Here is an 11703-nt window from a genome sequence, read left to right on the forward strand (position 1 = left end):
CATCTTTTTAAATCAGTTTCCATGCTAATGGCCTTGTCTTCTTCCTTGCTACAGATACACTCGGAATTTATCAATTGCTGTTTCTTCTACTAACTCAGTTTGCCTTACAAGCCAGCTGTCAAGCCCCTCCATACTTTTACAAGGGCATGTAGTAACAGGACAAGGTGGAACAGCTTCAAATTCAAAAAGGGCAGGTTTTTATTAGATGTTAGGAAGAAATTCTTCACTCTGAGACACTGGCACAAGTTTCCCAGAGAAGCTGCGGATGCCTCATCCCTGGAAGGTCAGGCTGGATGGGGCTTTTAGCATCCTGATCTAATGGAAAGTGCCCCTGTCCTTGGCAGGTTGGCTGGATCTAGATGACCTTTAAGGTCCCTCAGGATTTCTATCTACATGGTTGAGAAATTAAGGATTCTTGTTATATATACTCACTTTTCAAAAAAATATCCTGCCTTATGATATCACAAGAGAGATCCACTCCTTAAGCAATTGGCAATTTAAATTGTTCTCAAGAGTTTCTAGCTAGTGCTTGAAACAAAGAAGAAGGAATCCTCACAAAAAGGCTACAAGAGAAAACACAATATAAGAATGGAATATAAGAAATCCATAAAATTCAAATTTGAATAACAAAATGAACAACAGTGTAAAACGTCTTCAGGTTCAGCAATAGTTTTAACAACTAGGTATTTACTCTAAAGCTTTTAACAGTAGCACAATTTAAAAGAAGGAGAAAAAAATGAAGCAAAGATCATGTTTTCTGTGGGACTCCAACTTTTTATTTCCCAAGACAATTCTAAGATTGAGGTTACTATCAGTAGAATATAATATATATAATATATATATAATAATTATAAGGTGGCATCCATCATGCTCTATAAACAACTGTAATGGCCTTTCTTGTGTTTTTTTCAAGTAAATGAACTCAAGAGCAGGAGTTAAACTCTCTGTTGAGGTGACAATGATTTTCCACAGTTTTGTTAACAACAGCCCTTTACCTTACCCCTTTTGCCCTATTTGGAAATGCAATGTGAAGTCTTATTTCTTAGCTGTCAGCTTTCAGACAAACTTGAGCTTTGAAAAACTTCTAGAAGCATCTGAGTACCTAAAAAGGTGGGCAATCTAAAGGAAATAAACCCATCCTGTGACAAAACACTGAATTAGTAAATATGCACATTAAAGCAGAGGAAGAAGTCACATGGAACATAATTGATAAATAGTGGAATATTGACCATATTAGGAAAGGAAGGAAGTGTGTTCTGCTGGCTTGCTACAGTACATCGATATGGAAAGGAGATCAGAAGGCTTCTGCTTATCTCAGAATTATTAAGTACTTAATTGCTTTACAAGTGAAATTGGAATAGTTTTAGATAAAGGCACAATACATTCAGACGCAGAAAATTGTTATAATGTGAAGATAAATAGCAAGGCCTAATGAAGGAAAGTTAATCAGACTGCATAAATTAGGTTGGACAGATTATTTCTAGAAAATTATATTGTCACAAATGTGGCCTACCAATACATCAAAGAAGTGCTGAAGCTTTGTCTAAGCAAAAGCAGTTTGGACCAGGTGTCCCTCATTATTGGTTTCTAGCTTAGCTGAGGGTTAGACCTCAAGATCTCTGCTGACAGATGTTTGAGTAATTCTTTATTTGGTTGCTTTGCAAGAAAGGGCTTAAATGATTGCCTTTGCTGACAGGAATCTTAACATTAACTTGAATTTGCAGTGGTACCTGTTTCTCACAAGTCATCTGATGCAATTTTAGCTATGTAAGGAGCTTTGAATCTTCCTCAATTTCATCAGACGTTTCTGTGTGGCCCTAAGGTCTCAGGCAGACAAATTGTTAAAGCCTAGTACAAATTGTTAAAGCCTAGAAAGGGCCTCAGAAACCCAAAGAAAGAGGAAAAAAATCATGAAGTCTTTCATATTAAACAGACATCATGGTTTAGTGAGCTGAGTGGCCAGTTTAAGGTGTATATCTTTTTAATGGGACTCTAAATGTAAAATCATTACCTCCAAGTTAAAGTTGTTATTAAGTACCAAGTAATAAGTTATTTTACACTACTGACAGTATGAAATTCAATTCTCTTTGAAGGATACTGCACTCAGCTTAAAGTTGTGCTGCAATTATGTGATAGCTATGCTCGTTCCCTAGAATCCATCAATTTTTTCTGTGACTAATTTTCTTCAAGTCATATAAACATTAGGTATACAATAACCTTAAAGGACTCAAAAGGAGAAGCAGAAACCTTCTTCAACATCTTCATTTGAATGGGATTTTTAGGTGTGAAGTTCTTTTTAATATTATTCTTCCAATATTCTCCATTACAGATTACATTTCATATAGACCTTACATGCCAAAAAGAAACCAAGATTTGACCTACGAAAGGTAAAAAAGAAAGGGAAAAGGTAAAACTGTTTTGTTTGGATAAATCAGGAGGAACAAGTAAAGAAAGAGTAATATATGGATATAGAAGTCTAAAGTAATTTGAAAGAGGTTCTGATGATCATAGACATTCCTAAATTTGGATAATGTTCTTTCAGACATTTTTCTGAAATTTCTAGAACGACATTTTGTTAAGGGTCAGACAACAAAAAGTTGAAGAAAACTTAAAAGAGGCTGTTAGGACAATAATTTATACGTGTATTGCTCCTACTGTTATAAAGTAGAAATATCAAATCTGAACCTACTCATAAATGTTCTGGAAGGGGTGGTTATCTTGTGATATGATCATTTTGGCTGATAATATTCAGGCTGTTAACATCAGAATAGCTGAAAAAATACTTATTGAAAATACTGAGTGAAAAAATTTGCTGAAATAGTTCAATGCTGACAAACATTAAACAAGATATATAACAAGACAAATCTAACTTGGCAATGAGTTCTAAGTTGATCCTCCCTATGCAAAAGTGAGATACTGGATGTACAATATCTCACTGCACAGAGGCAAAACAGCCCCTTTGGAAAACATCAGAGACATTACATTTTGCTTTAAAGAGTCTAGGTTTGAAACAGAAAACAGAAGAATGTATTTGTATGATTTATACAGAATCTCAAGCTAACGTCTACCTATCCAAGTAACATTGGAAATACTCAGGTTCCTTTCCTACTGACCTGTTTCTGTTCTGCAAACATTGTTTTCATACTTGAAGTTTACTGCTTATGTATTTTGTCTCTACTGTCTCCCTCCAGTCAAGCAAATTGTACAAATGTAGTCACAATTTTACTAGTATGCTTATCTACAGCTTCCATGGAATATTTCCCAAATTTACCTTTTCTAGACCATGACCTCTCTCATGGTTCACATTCTGCAAGAGCCTGCACAATGTCCCCTGTGGTCATTTTTGAAAAATTATCCTAACTGATACAGAATCTCTACCAACAGAACAGAATGAGGTAACAAGAACAGCACTTTTGCCATGGTACTTGACTGAACCTGTTTATTCCCCCCTTTTTCCTAGATTCACTGGAACATAAAACTCAGCACAACAATAGCTGCCTCTTTCTGAAATCCAAGGCATAAAAGAAAGTATTACCAAGTACTCACAAATACTCACAGATTGACCTGAGACAGTAATAAACACAATTAACAATTTCTTCTGTACTGAAGGAGAGAAAAACTGCTTAAGGGCAGTGCTATTGAAAAAAAGATAATGCAAGGTCTTGGAGTAACAGCCATGTTAAAAGCCATACTACAATAATACAGCCAAAACGGTATTTCTGACATTTCTTAAAGCTCCTACTTTGGGAATTTTTTTTTTTAAATTTCACATAATCACAAAATTAATGCTATTTATACTAGAGTATGGGCAGTGATGATCCTTTTATTTTTCAACAAAAAAAAATATATGAAGATAAAGCCATAAAGGAGAATCAGCCTTAGTACTGGTAGTAGAAGCAATGAGCTCACTCTTCTCTCTTTTCCCTGATATGTAATCCACACATTAAATTGAAGAAGCAGTTTCTGAAACAGAAAAGCATAGCTTCAATTTGTAAAGAAGGAAAACATTAGTAGGCCAGATATAAGGAAGGGAAGCAAAAGGGGAGTAAAACACCCTTTCAGCTACAAAACCAGTTTCTAACTGAGCATGTAGTAAGGCCTAAATAACAGATATGCTAATAAAAATAGCAACAGAGCTGGAATCATGTGCAATAATGCATTCCTCATTGACACCAAGAAAATCCTGCCCAGCAAGGGAGTAGATGCACATTTAAAGATGAAAGAAATGTAACCCAGCAATTTCCATAGAGATTTTAAGACCATATTCTTGGGTACCTTTTCTTAGACACTGGAAAATACTAAATTAAAGGGATTATATCTGCAACATAGACTCAATGTTACAAATAAATGCCTACATGACCAATAAAAATAATTGCTCATGAATATTAATTGAATTTCTCTTATATAAAACACATCATTTTGAAAGTCTCTCGATTGGAGGCAGCTTTATAATTTTAAAGATTAAAAGCTTCAAGTTTTTAAATAAAGCTTTACAATTTAACATCTTTATTTGAAGTTCATATTTCTAAGTAATTGAGAAATTTTACGTGGGAAAAAGAGGCTGATTGTCAGCTTATTGGGAAGTTTAGTGTTTAATCTTTTCCCAAACACAAGGACCTTGTTGCACCATTGCATCATTATTCAAAGTTGTTCTTATCTTCTCCATGACTTACAGAACTGCAGCTAATCCATTTCCTGGTAAGACAACATTGGCTACTGTTATCTAGAAAAAGCAGCAAATGTCAATCTTCTATGAAAATAATGTAGCTTAAAGACTAAACTGTTTATATTATAGTAGACAATTCTGTCTATGTTTTCTAGTAAAATACTGCAAAATAGAAAACATATATTCTACTTTATATTCTTTATTTAGAGTGTCTTTGGTAAGAGTCAACTTTCAATTTTGTGCAATGACTAGCACTGGAGCAATAAAAAAGAATGACCTTTTACCAAATTGTCTGGCTTAATGTTCAGATTTAAAAATATTTGACCCTTGGGAATGGTCCTTTCATGGGCCAAGATGATGATCTTTGTGGGTCCCTTCCAACCCAGTATATTCTGTGATTACTTTTGCCTGAATTACAGGCTTACTTTACATGAAAACAGGATATTATTTCTTAAACCAATTCAAATATTACTTCCATTTTTAACAAGAAAGCATTGAGCACATTTAAAAATAGAAATCTTGAGTTCAGGTTATCCTTACTTGATTTTACCATTTCTGTTAAAAACTAGCATTAATTATGTTTTGAACATTTTCTTGATAATTATAAACATATTTGTCCCTTCAGTTCCCATAGGTAGACAGAAAAACACACATACAACAGCATGAGACAATTCAACTGCATAACATGAACACCATTTAACTTCAGATCCCACATCCAGTTAATGATGTATGTGCTGCTGTCCAAGATGTTAAGACTGGAGTCACCAAACTAGCCCGGTTATCAGCAAGGGCGCAGTTACTGCAACAGAGATGGGCATGTTCTGACTCACAGACTTCCTGGGTCCTGCAGCCTGTGCTGACCTCAACATTAGCCCCAACAACAAGTCAGGACCTGAGCTCCTCAAGTTACTGATAACTTAGGAATGCTCGCAGTGGCTACGGTTAACAATTTTATTTACATGGACTTAGAGTGATGACCTGAGCTACCTTATGCTTCTGAGTACAGCTGTGGTTTAAGTGCTCACATTAAACCTCACTCAGGTAAGCAGAAAAAAACCCCACCAATCATTCTCCATTCCCCTCCCCCTCAAACATTAAATGCATAAGCATAACAGAAATAAATACTGTTAGAATGCCTGATGGAATCGAATGATGATTAAAGTGCAAGACACTGTAAATGAGGAGCCAAATGTGTAATCAAGACAGCTTAACTTAGGTGGACATTTTAAAGTTAGCTGTGTGCTAAAGTGTGAGGTCAGTCACCACAGGTCTGGAAGATCTATTACCTAAAGCTCAAAAACCCTCTCTGACACCTGTGCCATTTCAGATAACTCGTCAAATTAAGTTTTCACCTCTTATTTTACAGGTCTGTGATTTGTACAAGGTTCAAGATTTTGTCACGTTCCATCTCCTTTAATTGATTAAAGGTTTGTGAAACCATTTGCTGAAGCAATATTGCTGTCTATCCTGGTTCCAGCCAGGACAGGGTTAATTTTTTGCAGTAGCAGGGAGAGGGTGTGATTAGGACATGGAAGCCAGTCTGTATCAGCAGGGACACTTGTCCAGCGAGAAGGGGCTCCTTCTGAGCCCACTGAGCATTTTGCATGGAATCACTCTCTCTGTTGACACCTTTGGCTGTTAATCCTGTTGCTATTACTGTATTTCTTATCCTTGTTTATAGTAATTTTTTCTTGTCTCAATCCATGATCCTTGTCTTTTTTGCCTCCAATTCTCAACTCCATCCCACCCAGCAGGAGAGGGGAGGGCAAAATGGGGAAGAGCGAGCAGTAGTATGGTTTTGGAGAGTCTCAATGGGGGCACTTAATTGAGGAATACCATTCCTAAACCAGGACAGCCTTAATTGGTGCCCAATGTAGAGCATAAAGAGTTGAGATAACAAAAGATCTGCCCAGAGGAGGTTGGAAACAATTTTGATGTAAGCATTTGTGTATTAGGAATGGAGCCACTGGTCACAAGGTTGCTTGGTCTGTTCATATGGGTACAGTACCTAACCCTGTCTTATGCATATGACCACCATACTACAGTGTATCTTTTCTACTCAGTTGAGCTTTTTAAATTTCAAATGGTTCTCAAGCTTCCCTTGTAGCTCCATTTTAATGCCCTTCAGAGGAATTTCCTGTGGCCCTTACTTTAATAACCAGGGAAGTCCTCAATTTTCTGGGTTTTGGTATTTCAAGGCCTCACCTCTATGAGGACTTCAGTGTGCTCTTTACTCAAGACCACTTCTCCCCTTAAGCAAGAAGGGATTCACGATAATCTATCTTTATTTATTGCTAAGGTGAAAATATACCTGTACAGCAAAGCCCACAAACCTTACCAGAACACTTACAGATCATCGCTGCTGCTATTAGATCAGTATTAGCACATATTTATGTCAATCTTTAAAATGAGAACAAAACCACCAGAAAACTCACTTAAAATCCAAACACTTATCAAAGACATTCCTGTAACAAAAACACTTTCAAGGCTGAAGTCTTTAAAACAACAGTGAAATAACATTAATCTCAGTGCCTTCTCAATCACTAGAATAACTGCCTTTTGTTATTTCCAAGCTAAAGTAACATAACAATTGTATCTCTTCCCTCTGTATATTTTATATTTAACAATTTATGATCAGTGAATCAATACAGTATTATGCAAGTCCAAGTCAGTTTCAAACAGAGATTTACATTTTGAGTATGACATTCAACCACAAAATACTTAGAGCAATAGATTGTTTGCTGGTATATATTCATGAAAAGGACTATATATAATATAGAGAATATAGAAATGTTCCAACAGTGATACTAGAAAAAACCTACAGAAAATTTGAGTTACTGATCTTGGATTGTTTTTACGTCTGAGCTTAAAACAGAACTTGATAAAATATTCAGGCTAGTAATCTTCCACCATATCAGCACCTATTTTTCTGTAGTTCACACAAAAGCACAACTACTTTAACTGAAATTATCACAGCTGTCAACCACTTTTATAACTACAAGAAGCTGGACCCTAAGTTACCACTAATACATAAGCCCAAATAAGTTCATGAACTTATCCTTGGTTCAATAGGTTCCAATGGGATGGTTTCAATTACAAGAAAAAAACAGACTACATTTTTTTCCATTAGCTTTTCTCCTAAGTAATTCTTAAAGCAGGCATAAACAATGAACCAAATCATATCACACTCAATAGAAAAACAAGGGGAATCTCTTAATTTTGCAGTTGGAGCAAGCAGACAAATTACTATCAGTGTCTTATGCAACAATACAGGGACAAAGACTATGCAATGCCAGACCATCAGTCAGTCAGGAAAAGTGCAGTGCATCCTACTTGATCACCTATGGAGCAAATGAACACACACTGCTAAAAATAATGAAGAGTCCTCCTGCATATTGAAAACTTGCTTATATGGATAGCAAAAAAATGCTTCAAAGTCCATGAACTATATTGCCTAGTTGATCACTACAGTTAAACTACAGTTGTAAGGAGAGTATGTTTCATATTTTCATAATACAGTGATTGCCTATGTGAAATATTTCATTTGTGTTACACATTCATACAGATTTATTCCACAATACAACAAATTATAAAGAATATTCCCCAAAGGACTGGGTTTGCATTTGCCTGTCTATCTTATGGTCATTTTACACAGCAAAGAGTTGAGCTTTTCAGGCATTTTTGAATATATGAAAATATACGCAAATCCAAAAAAACTGGCCAAGGGAAAGAAAAAATAGAAAAAATAAAAGCACATGTAATAAAGAGAGGTGTTTCATCTCCTGAAAACTGACCCAATTCCAAATTATGGATTTAGATTTCCTTTAATCCTATTTTCCATGTTTTTGGCAGACACACATTTGCCCTTTCATTCAATCAATTAAAAAATAAACAAGTTTTCATGAATATGTACATTGACATGACTTTGCACAGGACCTTCTTCACTTCTACCTCTCTGCAGACTCAGAGAAAGATTCTTTCAGCAGTAAAACACCAACTTGACCAATTCTCTCTCCTGTTTGTGTGCACAGTTACTTGTTGACAGCATAGCAGGCTGCTCCAACTGAAAGTTCAGGCACAAACATTTGGATGCAATGTCATAAACTGATCACAGAGCTGATGTGAATGAGAAAATATAATTAAAAAAAAAAACAACCAAGACCACCCAAAAAATACAACCAGTACCCCTTGTTATTTATTTTGAAAAGAGTATATTTAAGTCACATCATTACAAAACATAGTTGATAACACAGACAGATGGGAATGATCAGCGCTGGGAGGAAATCCCTTAAGCTGCCAAAAACTTCAGCTTTGTGAAACTATTCTCAGCATTCATGGAAAGTATTCAAGGCTCTCTAACTCTTAATCCCAGTTCATATTTCAACATGCACTCAATGCAGCGCAGCAACATCAGGTAAGAGAACAGACATGCAAGTGTGAAAGTTTATGAAGACCTTGCAGTATGTTGTAGAAACAGGATTGCACCTTTGATTAAAATACCCTGAGGCATAGTATTTTTTGACATTGCTTACACTAAAAATTTATCATTATAAACCTAACATTGGCAAAATTATGTTTCTGTTGATTTTGAGTCTATCATCAAGTGATTTTGCTTTACAGCATAAGTTTTTTTTTACAATAATTGCAAAGGAAAAGGGGAGAGAAAAACCAAGACACAATGCTGTATTAGAACATCAATGCTCCACACTACGGCTAATTGCTGTGAACCTGTTAACTACAGCAGTTTGCTCCTAGAGAGTAAAAAGCCTCACCCACTTCCAAATCATGCATCTGCTCTAGACTGTCTAAAGAGAATTAATTTTGCAACGACTGATACAGCATTTTTCTCTCAGACAAGGTCACATTGCCTAAACAGAGATATTAACTTTACTACTCCTAAGTAAATAAGCCATAGGGCGCTTAGGGGAAGGAATATCATAATTTTGGTACTTCTTTTCCCCATTTGGGACAGTCAAGTGAAAAGTGTTTTAACCACTATCCCTGTATTGACTGCTCATCGGGCATAGGTGACAGAGTGCATTGTCCCCAGTATCCTACAAAGACCACAACACAGATCTCTATCACACAGAAATCTGCCTACAGACCACAGAACCAAAATACTACCATTAAACCATTTTAGCAGATATAATACATTTCCTGAGGAAGCATAATTTGCTGTCTGAGGATTATAAGTTAATTAAGGTATTTTCACCACACAGAGTTAAAAAAGATCCTAAAAAAATCTGAACAGAAACTGTATGTGGCATAAAGTGTTTGAAAAGGTAACTGTAAATAATTAGTAAATAAATAATTTTAAGGCAGAATATATTAAAATTGCAACTGTTTGAAATGATGCCTAACTTCCAATGTCAAAACAAGTAGCTGATAGAAAAAAGCTGTTTCAGGCCTTGTTCACTAGTGACTAGTAAAGAATTTTAAGCATCTGCAATAGAGAGTAACAAAATTCCAAAATTTTTAGCTTCTAACATATTTAATTAACCTTTAGAAGACAATAATGCACTTCTCAAACTTCAGTTTGTCCATATCCTTGATTTTAGCTTTTCATTACTATATAAACTGCTGGAAGAAGGAAATTATTGAACTTGGGATTTTCAATTTTATAGCAGTAGAGATTATATTGAATTGCACACACAGAGAAAGAGCTTTTTCTTACACTCGCTGCAATCCCCAGATGCATTCAATGATAAAGTTTCTGTAACTTGAATCAAGTATACTGACTACCACTTCTCATTTTTGCCATGATATCAACAAAAAAGTCATTCCTCTTTCCTGCCATAAACATTTTCAAATATCACAAAGAATAAATATCTTACTGAACATAAAAGCCTCTCTGACTCCAAGGCAAAGCGGAAAAATAAGAGAGATAATTCAAAATACTTGACCATAGCAACTTAAAGCAGACAGAAATATTAATTTTTACTTCTTTGATGACTTTATAGATTTCCACAAGATGGTGCTGTAGTCCTATTTTAAGACATTGCTCTAACATTTAGGAAAAAAACCTCATTTCATTTCATTGTTAGAACAATGAACAGTGATTTGCAAGGCCTATTTTCAGTTAAGGGGCAAAACACATCCCTACTGTGTAATTTTCCAACCTTGTAGGTTCTTTTATTTTTAAATAACTGAAAAAGTAAGTCCAATCACAAAAGTAAAAAGAAAATAGAACTAGTTTATATAACATAAAAGATCGCCATAAGGTCTTCTGTTTCTGTGTAAAATAAAGCCCATTTATATTCCATATGGTTATAGAAAAAAAAACCCATAATTATTGTTAAAACACAGAAATCACTTTTTACAGTATGTCAAAACAGCTGCTTTTGCCTTCAGCTGTAAACTCTCCACCAAAAATTCCAACTGGTTTGTAATATCAAACCCCAAAATCTTTTAGAGTGAAGTATTAAAACACAAAGGAACCTTGATATAATAGGCTACCAATTTACAAAGAGTAATAAACAAATAAATAAATCTAATCGAGTCTCACACATCTTTGGTTTGATCATATGTTTATGGAAATCTTACATCCACTTATGTCTCCAAACAGAAATCTTAATATGGCTTCAAATAATGAAAATGTTGTGTTTCTTTGTATACTGACTGGTCTCCATCTGTGCTGCTGGTCTTAAAATGTGTTGGGTAAGAGCACTAAAACACTCAACACATCTCTTGCAGTCAAAGTCTGTGGACTTACTTGCACATTTTAGTGTTTAGGATCAAACTGACCCTCACTTTGTCAGTGTTAATGGAAGCCATAAAGTGTTGGTGCTCTCTAGCTCAGCATGAAAACTTATATTTAAAACTGAAAAAAAAACCCAAAAAAACCAGCAAAAAGGTATTTTTGAAACTGCATATGTAAGTTTTTTATTAAGACTTATTCAACAGTACAGATGGTAAGATGGTATGTAAGAATGCCTCTTGGGTGTAATATGCAAGTTCCAGCTGGAATGTTTCCAACAGGATGTAAGCCATGGTCCTCAAGCCCGCACTTTAGAAAACATATTACTTAGCACACTGCT

The sequence above is a fragment of the Sturnus vulgaris genome, chromosome 4, assembly GCF_052056855.1.
Source record: "Sturnus vulgaris isolate bStuVul1 chromosome 4, bStuVul1.hap1, whole genome shotgun sequence".
NCBI classification, from domain to species: domain Eukaryota; kingdom Metazoa; phylum Chordata; class Aves; order Passeriformes; family Sturnidae; genus Sturnus; species Sturnus vulgaris.